Source organism: Vombatus ursinus, unplaced genomic scaffold, assembly GCF_900497805.2.
Source record: "Vombatus ursinus unplaced genomic scaffold, bare-nosed wombat genome assembly UNPS02014818.1, whole genome shotgun sequence".
Lineage (NCBI taxonomy): Eukaryota > Metazoa > Chordata > Mammalia > Diprotodontia > Vombatidae > Vombatus > Vombatus ursinus.
Window position 1 is genome coordinate 38,674,175 of NW_020954596.1, and position 12,709 is coordinate 38,686,883.

The window sequence follows — 12,709 nt, forward strand, 5'->3', positions numbered from 1 at the left end:
AGTAGCCAGGAGCAAGATTTTTAGGGGCGAAGTATGCATCTACAACAGTTCATTCCATGGTGTTTTCATTATTTACATAAAAGTAATCCAGTGACATTTATCAGCTGGAAACCCTCCTCCAAAGCCCTGAAGACAGAACAGATGGGATGGAACAGCACATTCCTTTACAATAGTACATTTTCATGAAAGAACTGGCAAAGAAAGCCAGTTTGGAAGTCAAAGTTCCACCCACACCTGCATACATATCTTTCTCCCCCTAAACAGGGGACTGCCCTTTCTAGAAGTGAGTTAATCCAAGGTTATATTTAAACAATCAGAGGAAAGATTCCTTACCATAGGCATCCTTCATCTTATGTGAAATCATTTTACAGAATTTCAGACCTATTGATGAAGTAAAGTACTGATTCATTTTAGTGTATGAAGTTTTATGGCTTTTTAGCAGGAATAGATCATGTTCTTTGGAAGTATCAACACACCTAGGGAGGGAGGTCATTTATTCTAACTCATAGTCACAGATAAATTCTAGGAACTACAAGTGTGAATCCATGGGGTTTCTGAGAAAAGAAAAAAAAATTCTCATTTGTTTTTCAAGTTAGAGGGGGAAAAATGACAAAAGAAGGGAGATTTTAGGTTCACAAAGATACATCAGAAGTTTCCTTAAACAATAGGCTAGGATTAGTCATCCTAAAATCATAGGATTTCTACTTAAAATAGACCTTAGGGTCCAATTCAATGTAACAATTCATTAATAATTAATTGCCTGCTATGGTCAAAGTTCTGTGCTTGACACAAGACAATATATATTCCCTGTCCCAAAGGAGTTTACATTCCACTGGTTCCAGGTAGGAAGGGAACAGGTACCACATGTACTCACATACGTGACTAGAAGATTAATTTGAGGAGAGAGAAAACACTAACACCTAGGGGGATCGGCAGATTTTTTATTTGCTTTGTTTTTAATAATAGCTGACACAGTAACTGTTGAGTCTTGAAGGAAGTTATAGATTCTAAGAGAGGCAGGTAGAAAAGGAGGTCATTCTAAGAATGGTGGACAGCTTGCGCAAAGACACAGGGGGTTAGAGAAAGAATGTCAAGTTCTGGAAACAGCAGGTTTCTATCTATTCTATCAAGAATGCAGAATATATGAAGTGGACTGAAGTGAAAGATTTGCCTAGGAAGGTAGGCTGAATATAGGAGGATTTTAAATGCAAGCAGAAGCAGAAGCATTTTATCCTAGAGTCAATAAATAGCCTCTAAAGATTCTTGACCAGGGGAGTGACATGGGCAGAATTATAGTTTACAAAGATTAATTTAGTAATTTTCTGAAGGATATATCAGAAGAAAGGTTGGTAAGACAGGGAAAGACATCATACTACAGTCTAGGTAAGGCATGTTTTCCCCTCTACACTGTCCTACTGACTTTATTTACCACCTCCTCAAATCTTTTTAGCTTCCTTTTATGTACTGTCTTCCTTCATTAGAAGTTCCTTGAGGGCTGGTACTGTCTTTCTTTCCCCTTGTATGTGTCTTCCAGAGCTTAGCATAGTGCCTGCACATGGTAAATAATAAATGTTTCTTGACTAGTACTTGGCACACAATAAAGGCTTAAAAATGCTTGTTGACTAACTGACAGTTGTTGAGGAAGAATGAGAATCTTAAGATGATTAATTATCTGACACTATTCCCTCTCCAGGTGAAGTCTAGAGGAACTGAGAATAAGTCAACTTCATAGGAATTGGAGTTAGGATTTAAATCTTGGTTTTCCTTGGAAATTCATTACTTTTTCCAATATGCCAAATTGTCTTTCAATGTCATTTCCTGGGAAATGAAAGAATAAGAAGGAAATCAAGACATAGGATGAATTTTGTCCAAAGTAGAGATATCTTAGAATACAGGGATTCACAGTGCCCTTATTTTCCAGGGTAAAAAAACAGAACCAGAGTTAGAGTGGTAAATGGACATACTCATAGTCACAGAGCAAGGTAGAATGCTGATCTTGTCCTTTTCCCTCCCCATTTTTACTTCATCTTGTGTTAGAGTATCAAGTGTTAACAAATATCTTTTTCTTCTGTTTCCTTCTTTTGTCCTAGGAGGGTCTTATGGGAGACAGTATGCTTTGGGGGGATGGGAAAGTATTTGTCTTTATATAAGGAAACTTAACCTTGAATCTTGCCTCTGACACTCACATGTAGGTGATTCTGAGTACTTTATTCTATGAGTTTTAGTGGCAATTCTCAAAAGACAACTCATCTCATGCTTTCTGTTCTGTGGCCTGTCCTTCACAGCCTACTATAATTTAAGACTAAGACCCTAAATCCTGGCCTTTTGCATCCTTAGCCATTGACCCAATATATCCCTTGTCTTGGAGTCTGACTGTCACTAACATTCCCCAGGATATAATAATGGTAATTGATCTGTACTTTGAACTCATCTTCCTATTATTGCAACAACTCCTACTCTGTTTTGACAGGGCATCTGGTTACCACTTGATGTTCACACTCTGTTTTTTTTTTCATCCTTGCACTTAAGAGATATCAAGCCAAGTTGCAAAAAAACCTTAAGCACATTCTCATCTCTGTCTGTTGAGGAATCCTTTCAAGGTAACATATTTATTTCCCAGAACATAATGGAAGTCTATGGGGAAATATAGTTCCCTTTGTGAAAGCTTGCTTTATAGCCAACTCTGCAGGAATTTAGCTATTGAATGAATAAAGTAATGAATACCTATATTTAAGAAGTGTTACCTATTGAGTTAACAAGGTAAACCAGAAATGGGTAAGCCCCATCTATAATACACATGTGCAATTATGTAATTTGTAACTACAAAGACAAATGTATATTACTTTTCATTTATATAAAAGAGAGATGTTTCTGTAAATAAATACTTATAATCCACATTCACACATACCACATTCCTATAGATACATGTGTACAAATGTGTACATGTCTATGTACAGAGGTGTGTATATGTGTATATATGTATATATGTGTATATATATGTATATACAAATATACATAAGCACATCTGTGTAAGTATATATTTATATGCATATATGCATAGACATATACACACATTTATATACACATACAGACATATCTCCTAATTCACAAATGATCCAGTTCCATTCTAGAGATTGGGGGCATAGTGAATCCTTTAGTGCTGAATGCTGATCTTGTTCCTTTCCTCCCCCTTTTTATTTTATCTTTTCCTTTGATCTTCTTCTTTTGTTCTAGGAAAGATATATGAGAGTCAATCTGGTTTAGGGCAGAGGTAGGGAAACTGTGGCCTTCTAGGTCCTTAGGTGTAGCCTTTTGACTCATTCCAAGTTCTATACAACAAATACTTTTATTAAGTGAGTTCGTTCTGTGAAGTTTGGATTCAGTCAAAGGACCGCACATGAGAACCTAGAGGGCCACATGTGGCCTTGAGGTCACAGGTTACTCACCCCTGCTTTAAGGAAAAGAGGAAGTGTTTGTTTTGGTACAAGGAAACCTACTCTTAAATGTTGGCTCTGATACTCACAGGTGGGTGATTCTGAGTTTTCATTTATTCTATGAGTTTTAATATCTTCACCTATGAAATGGGAGTAATAACACTAGTAGTATCTACCTCAAGTTATTATTTTTATGAAATTGCCTAAAGGTCTTTATAACTGTGATATGATGATGAAAGATGAAGAGGAAAAAGAAAAACAATATGATGATGATGATGATAGATGTGTCCTCTTCCTCTCACCTTGTTCCCAAATGGAATGGCTGAAAATCAAATGAATAATTCTCTTCTCTAGATTAAAAACAATAACAATTTAGTTTTTGTTCTCCTACTCCTAGTCTCACCATTTTTCCCCCTCAAGCTCTTTTGCTGGTGTTCCCAAAGTTTTATTATAGGTCCTCTTTTCTTCTGTCTTCACACTTTCTTTCTTAGTAACCTTTTCAGCTCCCATTGGTTCAATGAGAGTCTCAATGAGACACAATAGCACTTAATCACACACAAAGCATATCAATGCTTCCCAAACGCCTGTATACATCAATTTCTCCTGAGTTTCAGTGTGCCACAAACTTCCTATTGGACATTTTGAATAGGGTGTTGCTTAAGCATCTCAAACTCAACAAACTCAACATGTCCAACAGGACTCATTACCTTTCTCTCAGAGTTTACTCTCCTAAACTTCTCCATCCCTTTAAGGGCATCACAATAATTCTGGACCACTAACATCAGAATGTCAGAGGGAAGTTGGGTATCTCACTCAAACTCATCCTTCCTATTCAAACAATTGTCAATTTTTGTCACTTCTTCCACATCATTTCTTATACCCAAACCCTTATCTTTACTCACAAGGCCATCACTCTACTTGAAGCCCTCATCAACTTCCTTGAGATTATAGAAATAGCTTCCTAAATGATCTCTTTCCTTCTACTTTGCTCTCTCATCAATCCAGTCTCTGCCCCGCTGCCAAAGTGTTACTCCTAAAGTCTAACCATATTACTCTTGTGGTCAAGGATATTTAGTGATAATTACTTCTAGAAGAAAATTAATTCCTTTGTTTTGCATTCCTTCACAATGTAGTGCCACCTTACTTGTTCAACTTTATTGTACATTAGTCATATTCGGGTACTCTTTAATTCAGACAGACTATATTTGTTTGCTCACAAGTGACTCATATTTCTTCTCTCCATGTCTTTTCACAGGCTGTCCCTCATACATAGACTTTCCTCCCTCCTTACCTCCATCTCTTAAAATCCCTAGTTTCCTCCAAAGTTCAACTCAAACACCACCTCATACATGTGGCATTTCTTGATTCCCCCCAGGCACTACTTCCTCCTCCTTTTAAGTTTGTGCTTATTTCACATAAATTTGCATGTGTACATGCTGTTTCCTTCTAAAAATATAAGCTCCTTGAGAGCAAGTACTGTTTCATTAATGTCTCTATATCCCAATGGCCTAGCATAGTGTCTGACACTTAGTGTTGTTGTTGTTGTTCAGTTATTTTTTGGTCATGTCCAAATCTTCGTGATGGTATTTGGGGTTTTCTTGGCAGGGATACTGGAGTGGTTTGCCATTTCTTTGTCCAGCTAATTTTACTGACGATGAAATGGCAGCAGACAGAGTTAAATGACTTGCCCAGGGCAATACTGCTAGTAAGTGTCTGAGGCCAGATTTGAAATCAGGAAGGTGAATCTTCCTGAATCCAGGCCCACTGACCTATCTACTTGCCCTTAACTCATAGTAGGCACATAATAATTTTTTAATTTGATCAATTAATAGGAAAATGCTAAGATTGGAAAGGTTGGAAAACAAGACAGAATTGGGAAGTAGTGATGTTTAATCTTCTAAATATACCTTGAAATTTAAACAAGAAAACCAAGAAGTAAAATTGCAAAGTCACACACCATTTAAATCCATCTTTTCCTTCATTCAATCTTGTTTTCCAGAAACTTTTTAAACAAGTCTATACTTCATAGATCTCAGTAAAAATAGAGCCTCTTGAGTTGACATACACTACAAATGCAAGAAACCAGAAATCACAGGATCATAGAATTACAGAAGGGTTTCATTTTACAGTGGCAGTTGGTCACAGTGGTAAGAGTACTGGATTGGGACTAGGGAGAACGAGGTTTTCCTGCCATCTCTGAAATTTACCAGTTGCGTGCCCCTGAGGAAGTCACTATAGCACTGAGAACCTGTTTCCTCACTTATAAAATTAGGACTTTAATAATTATTTAGTTCACCAAGTTATCAAGAAAGCATTTAATAAATATTTAAATGTAATAAAGATGTGTGTTTTAACTACTATAGTTAAAGAAATTTGATAACAAAGAGATTGAAGAATACACTCAGATTCTCAAAAGCAGTAATTCATTAATGATACCTGCTGAATTGACATTGATTTTTAATATTCATGACAAATATAACAAAAATACCATAATGTAGATATCTGTAGCTCATGTGCTAAGATACAGGAGGAAGTAGAGAAATTATATAAAGAGATTGCCAAGAATGTCCAGACGGTGCCAGATTAAATAAATTAAAATGTATAATTTGTTAACCTAAAACACCACATAGATTCTATTACGGTTATTATTATTTTATATTGATACCTAGTAAATTTAATGAGTAAAACACTGGGCACTGGGGAAGATGATGAAATCCATGTTAAAGAACTAAAAATAGAGAACAAAAAAAAACAAATTTTAAAGGCCCAATTAAATGACTTTATATTATAAGATCACAAAAACTCAGTTAGAAATAACCTGAGAGGAGATCATTTAATACATGACATCTCATGTTAGATGCAGGGGTGGGGGGAGGAAAATCTCCCTACAATAGTAGTTGTATATTGTGTGTCAAATTCAATATAGCCACAAAAGAACTTTTTATTTTCCCTGCCTAAATTCACCCTTCTAAACTTCCATATGTTTGGTTAAAGCACTACAATTTTTCAAATGACTCAGGTTTGCAATCTCACCATCATTCTAAGTTATTCTCTCTGTCTGTCTGTTTCTGTCTCTCTGTCTCTCTCTCTTTTTCTCTTTCTCTCCTTATATTTAATCAGTTACAAGGTTTTAGTGTGTTTCCACATTACAACTTGTTTCTGCTCCCCTCTCCTCACTCACATGGCTAATATTCAATTCATCCTCTACACAAATACTAAAATGACATCTCCAAATTTTGGTTAGTGCAAGCCATACCACTCCCCTAAATAAATTTCTCAATGAGTCTTTATTATCTCTGGGATAAAATACAAAATCCTCAACCTGGCAGTTAAAGCCCTCCACATTCTGGTTCCAATCTAACCTTGTAGTCTTATCTCTTTTTATTCTCATTCACATAGGCTGTGTATCAGATAAACTAGCTTATTTTTGGAACTTAGCATTTTATTTTTAATTTCCATGTCTTTGCAAAGATGTTCTCCACTCAATACTGGGAATGCACCACTTCCTCACCTACACCTCCTACAATCTTTTCCTCAAGTTTAAATTCAGGTGCCAATTTGAAATTTAAACACTTCCCTTATAGCAACATCCACCCCCAAACACACGCTTATTAGACTTCTTCCCCTGCTCAAAATTTATCACATTTATTTGCCAAGGCATTCATTATGTACCTGTCCTCACCTTTATATAAAATGTAAGCTCATTGAAATGAAAGACTGTATTACTTTTGTATTTTTGTAACCTACAATACCATTATTAAACATATAGTTAATGCTTAATAACCATTTGTCAAATGGAATAAAAAAATCATGGTTCAACGGAACCCATATTTGTATGAAGTAGTACAGATATTGACTAAACTTCTTATAAAAATGAAAATCTGATTGATATAGAATCTGTGTGATCTATTATTTTGCTTTTAATAAAAAGAATGACAATAGAAGTAAAAAAGATAGAAACAATGGTAATAAAAAAGACACCTTTTGAATTGTGGGGAAATGTGAAAAAGTACTCGCAGTAAAATGTTAACTATATACGTATATATATGTGTATATATATATAAAACACAATATTCCATATATTTATTTTATTATATGACTATGTGTGTATATACATACATACATATACATTCATGTGTATGTGTGTGTGTATGGCGGTGGTTGTTTTTGGGTTTGGAATTAGCAGGGACCTGAGTTAAAATCCTGGTTTCAACTCTAACTTGCTGTCTGATTAAGAGAAATAAGTTAATTTCTTGGATGCTCAGTTTCTTCATTTGCCAAATGAGGAAAACAATGCATCGCCTTCCTTCTTCCAAGGGCTACTGTGTGGAAAGTACTTTATAAACTTTAATATCCTATTGTTATTGTTAGCCTTATTTATTGTTCATTGTGTGTCCATTATATATACACAAGAATATGTGTATTATCTATTATATAGTTAAATAGCTTTTATATGAAATGTGCATATAATATAGGTATATATTAAACATAATGTAAATATATTATAGAGATAGAGATAGATGTACATGAACACATGTATTGTGTATGGACTAAATTCCCATCAATTAGGTATAGATCTATATTGTTAGGAAAAAAATGTATGTATACTATAGAGTTTCTGTGTTCAAAGTGATTACATGCACTATTGCCATAGTCAAAAGATCTTAAATTCTTGAAGATTTCTGTATGGAAAGTAAGTTGAAGTATATGTCTATCAGGGTAGGTTTGATAATATATTGACTGCATTGGTCTCAATTTCCTCATGTAAAATGGGTCAAATGCTTTCTGCATCTGCCACAAGGGTTGCAATAAACACGCAATTAGATGACATTTTGCTTCCTGTTCAGAACCAAGACTGCAGTGAAGTTACCCAATGCAACATGGGCAAGTGCTGCCAGAAACACCTCAGATTCATTACACATTTGATTTTTAATTAATTTTTGGTTATTATACGTTCAGAAACCTTTTACTGTAAACTTTTTGCAATCCCATGAGGAGTCGTGACCCACAGTTTAAGAAGCACTGTGGACTATACTCTAGAATCATAGAATCATAGAAGGCAGCATGGTACAATGGTTAGAAAATTCAATATGGAGTAAAGAAGGCCTGAGATTGCCTTCCTTATCTATAAAATGAAAATACTGGAATAGATGGTATCTAAGGTCTCTTCTAAAGGGAGCTACATAGTACACTGGATAGTGCACTGAGCCTGGAGTCAGGAAGACCTTTGATCAAATCCAGTTTCAGACACTTACTAGCTGTGTGACCCTCAGAAAATCACTTAACCTCTGTTCACCTTAATTCACAAGAGAATGAAATGGCAAACCACTCCAGTATCTTTGCTAAGAAAACCACATGTACAGTACTGATGGGCTACAGTCCACAGGGTCACAAAGAGTTAGACATGCCTGAACAACTGAATGTCTATAACAAGGCCCCTTCTAGCTACAAAGCTATGGTACTTAATAAGTGTTCCATATACATGGAGAGTCTTGTAGACTATTTTCATTTATTGATAGGTCTATAATGTAGACAGACATAAACTGATTCTACTAATTTCAGAATATACAACTTTGGGGAAGGGACATGCCTTGAAGACTGAAAAAGACGGCTAAAGCAAAAACAGAGGGCAATACATGCTATTTTTCAATGCGGAATCAACATATGACTTCATTCTAGGTTGAAATTATAGTTTTAAGAATGGTTTAGACAAATTGATAGTAATAGTTTCATGACTACATAAAAATAAGATTTATGGATGTTCAAAGAACATATCTGAATTATGTAAATGATATTATGGGAAGTAACTACCATGGTCCTTCACAAAATTTCATATGGTGTCAATTTATTTGACTTGGATTATTAAATTTACTGTAAGGATCAATAGAGATGATATATATAAACTGATTTTACAAAATTGAAACATATATAAATTCAGATATGATGATCATGATTTGACTTAACCAATAAAGTTCTAACCAGGAGTATGCTGACAAATGTTCAACAACTGGCTTTTCAGAAGGGAAAAGTGTATGTGTGTGTGTGTGTGTGTGTGTGTGTGTGCACAACATACTTTTAAATTTATTCTCTACTACTAATATTTTCTCCGTCATTTTATTAAGTCTAGACAATTGAAAAATCGTAATAAATCAAGCCCTGTAGTATTTGCCATTCTCTAAGGTAAAAATGCTCACACTGAAAATTTAATAATTGGGTCTTTTGAGGCAGTTTGAGCTGCTGCTCATGCATGTGGTTCTAACCCAGGTTAGGACTTGTTATGTCTGTGAGAAACAACATGATGGAGTGGATAGAGGGTGAGCCATTAAATGAGTAAGACCTGGTTTCAAGGACCAGCCCGAACACATAATGGCTTGGTAACCATGAGCAAGGCACTTATCCTCATGAAAGACATAAACAAAATCATGGGGGTAAATGAATGATGAAGAAGAATTGAAAATATTCAATACTGGGGAACACTCTTAGCAACCCTCTAAGATTATAAATTGTGGAGAAAGTGATCATCTGCATTTGGTATATTTTCCTCACCCAAAAGTTCCTTTTGCTGATGAAATCACAGGTCCACTCCCTATCCATATTCCTATCTCAAATCATCCTGTCTTCAGAAAGAAAAAACAAAAAAACAAAAAGCAAAAAGCAAAACAAAACAAAACAAACAAACAAACAAAACTACTGCTTTGTTAGGGTTCTGTCTCTGTGCCATCAATGGACACTCAAGATAATCTCTAAATCACAAACTGTGGAATGTGCCAATAATTCTTTCTGGTCTGTGTGTGTTGGAAAATTATCAAGTTTGAATTGTTCACACTGATATTTGACTTACCTTAAAATATTACTCACTTTAAAAGCTAGGATGTACCTCTGGAGAAAAGGTGAGCTCTGAATAGAGCTTTATGGATGATAGTAAATAATTTGAGTTGCCTTCACAAAGAGTATGCAGATTTTTTTCAATGTTGTTAAAGTCCGGTTATCCCAGAACATTCACATTTCCTTCCTGTATATTTCTCTAGCACACAGCTCTAAGAATGACTTATTCTCCATGAGCTGGTCTTCAGAAATAAAAAACGTTCCTAGGAATGTCAGGGTAAAAGTCACGATCACATATTGACATCCAGGACCCAGATTGTAGGAACAGGATGTTCATTGATAGAAATTATTCCTCCACAACTCTGAGTGTGTGTGAATGTGTGTATACGTGGGCTGTGGATGTGTATCAGAAAAGGCTGATTACCCAATTACTTAAATAATGAAAGATTCCCCTTCATAGTCTGATGACAGCTTATTTTCATACATATTTCTATGTAAAAAAAGGAAAGTAGGTAGAATAGTACTTCTGTGTGAGCATAGAGTTCTATAAAGCTAACAAATCTATACATGAGTTGGTGCTTTCTTGACCATGCAATGTCATCAACATAGAGATTCCCTCCAGTGGTACGTATTGTAACCCTTCCACCATTGCCTGTATCTTCCCAAACATCCTCCATAGATCATTTATTGAACATATTAGAGGTCTTCTCCTGGACGTCTCAGCATTCCAGGAATGATAGGGTCCTAGACCTAGAACCAGAAGGGACCTCAGAGACCATTTGATCCACCTGCCTCGTTTTAGAGATGAAAAACCTGAGGGTGGGGGAAGGGTCAAGATGGATGAATAAAGGATGTTCCCAGTCAAACGTCCCCAATTACCTTCTAAATAACTTTAAAATAAAACATTAAATCAAATTCTGGAGTAGCATAGGAAACAAAAGATCAAGTTGACACAATTTTTAAGCCCAAGAGAAATTAGGAGGCCAGAATAAGAGATCTGTGACACTGGGGTAGGGGCTGGTCCAGAGCACATATGGCCACAACAGGAGCTGTGGGCTTGGAAACGGTTGCAAAAGCAATAGCAGCAGTTCCAGGGGTTCTCACTGCCCAGAGATGGTAACAGGATTAGAGAAGTGGTTACAAAGACAGTATGGGGACCTCTGGGCTAACACTGGGCCCAGGATTGGGAGCTGTTTGACAACTCCTTTGCCCATACCTCCTTAGAATTTCATGGGTAAAATCAGCTCATCAAAGATGCCTTTTTACTGGTGTTACTTGCCTTCTCAATGAGTTAAGGTGAAGCTGGGGGGAGGGAGAATATTTGTAACTCAAATTTATTTTTAAAAATTAATGTAAAAAATAAATCAATGAATTTTTTTAAAAAGAGGGATGACATAACTGAGGCTGAGCAGAAAATACTAATATTATATTTGATAGATATCTATTGTCTTTTATTTTCACTACAAGTGGCTTCACCTCCTTTTCCTTTATGAGGTCTTTTATACAGTTCATCATTGTGTTTTTCTAGTGCTCTTGCATTCTTTGCTCATTTAATTTTACCAAGATCATGTTTTTTCAAGATTTCATAGCCAAATGGCATCATGAGGATAAATAATAACTTTGAAAAAGATGATCTTTTGAAGAATCAAGCAGTTTGAGAACCCATAAATGTGACATTTCCCAAAATATAATCCAACTCAACGTACTTTTACTATTTCATTGTGGGCCCAGCTTATCATTTGAGCAAAAACTACGTTTGTATACATTTCAAGCAAATATGTACCATTCCTAGCATGGCACCTACTCTGACATAAAGTGGTTGTGTGATGTTGGGCAAGTAACTTGATCTCTTACGGGCTTAGGCAATTTCAGATGACCCTGATCTGCAATGGTATTGAAAGATTATTCATGTGAAAATTGTCTATATCAGTAAAATTACTGTCCAGTTTCTATCTGTATACCTTTTACAATAAGCCTAAAATTGGTACTAGAGTTGTTCTATTTATGGAGTAATTCAGCCCTTGAGGTTCCATAGACCTTATTAAGTTCTAATTATTTATCTTTATTAAATATGAGATTCTCATAATAAATGTGGAGGAGAGTTTTACTGCCTGTATTTCTTTATGTTAAAAATTGGGACTGGCCTTTGGAGATATTCTGAACAATTCATTTATTATCTCTACCTTGATTTGAGATGACCATATGTAGCTTTCCAGTGTAAGGTGCATATTATTTGCTATTACCTGTTATTCTCCTTTGGTGAAAACAATAATTTCGCATTAAATGTTTCTTTACTACCAACATTTTTAGCTTTCACTTGGCAAACTTTGAAGGGGATGTGTATGTGCAGTTTGCATGTAACTGAAATTAACATGGCTGTTCTTGTTTTCACAACTTTGAGTTATTTAACAGTTGATCATGCCAGGAACATCTTTATTTAGGTGGCTGCA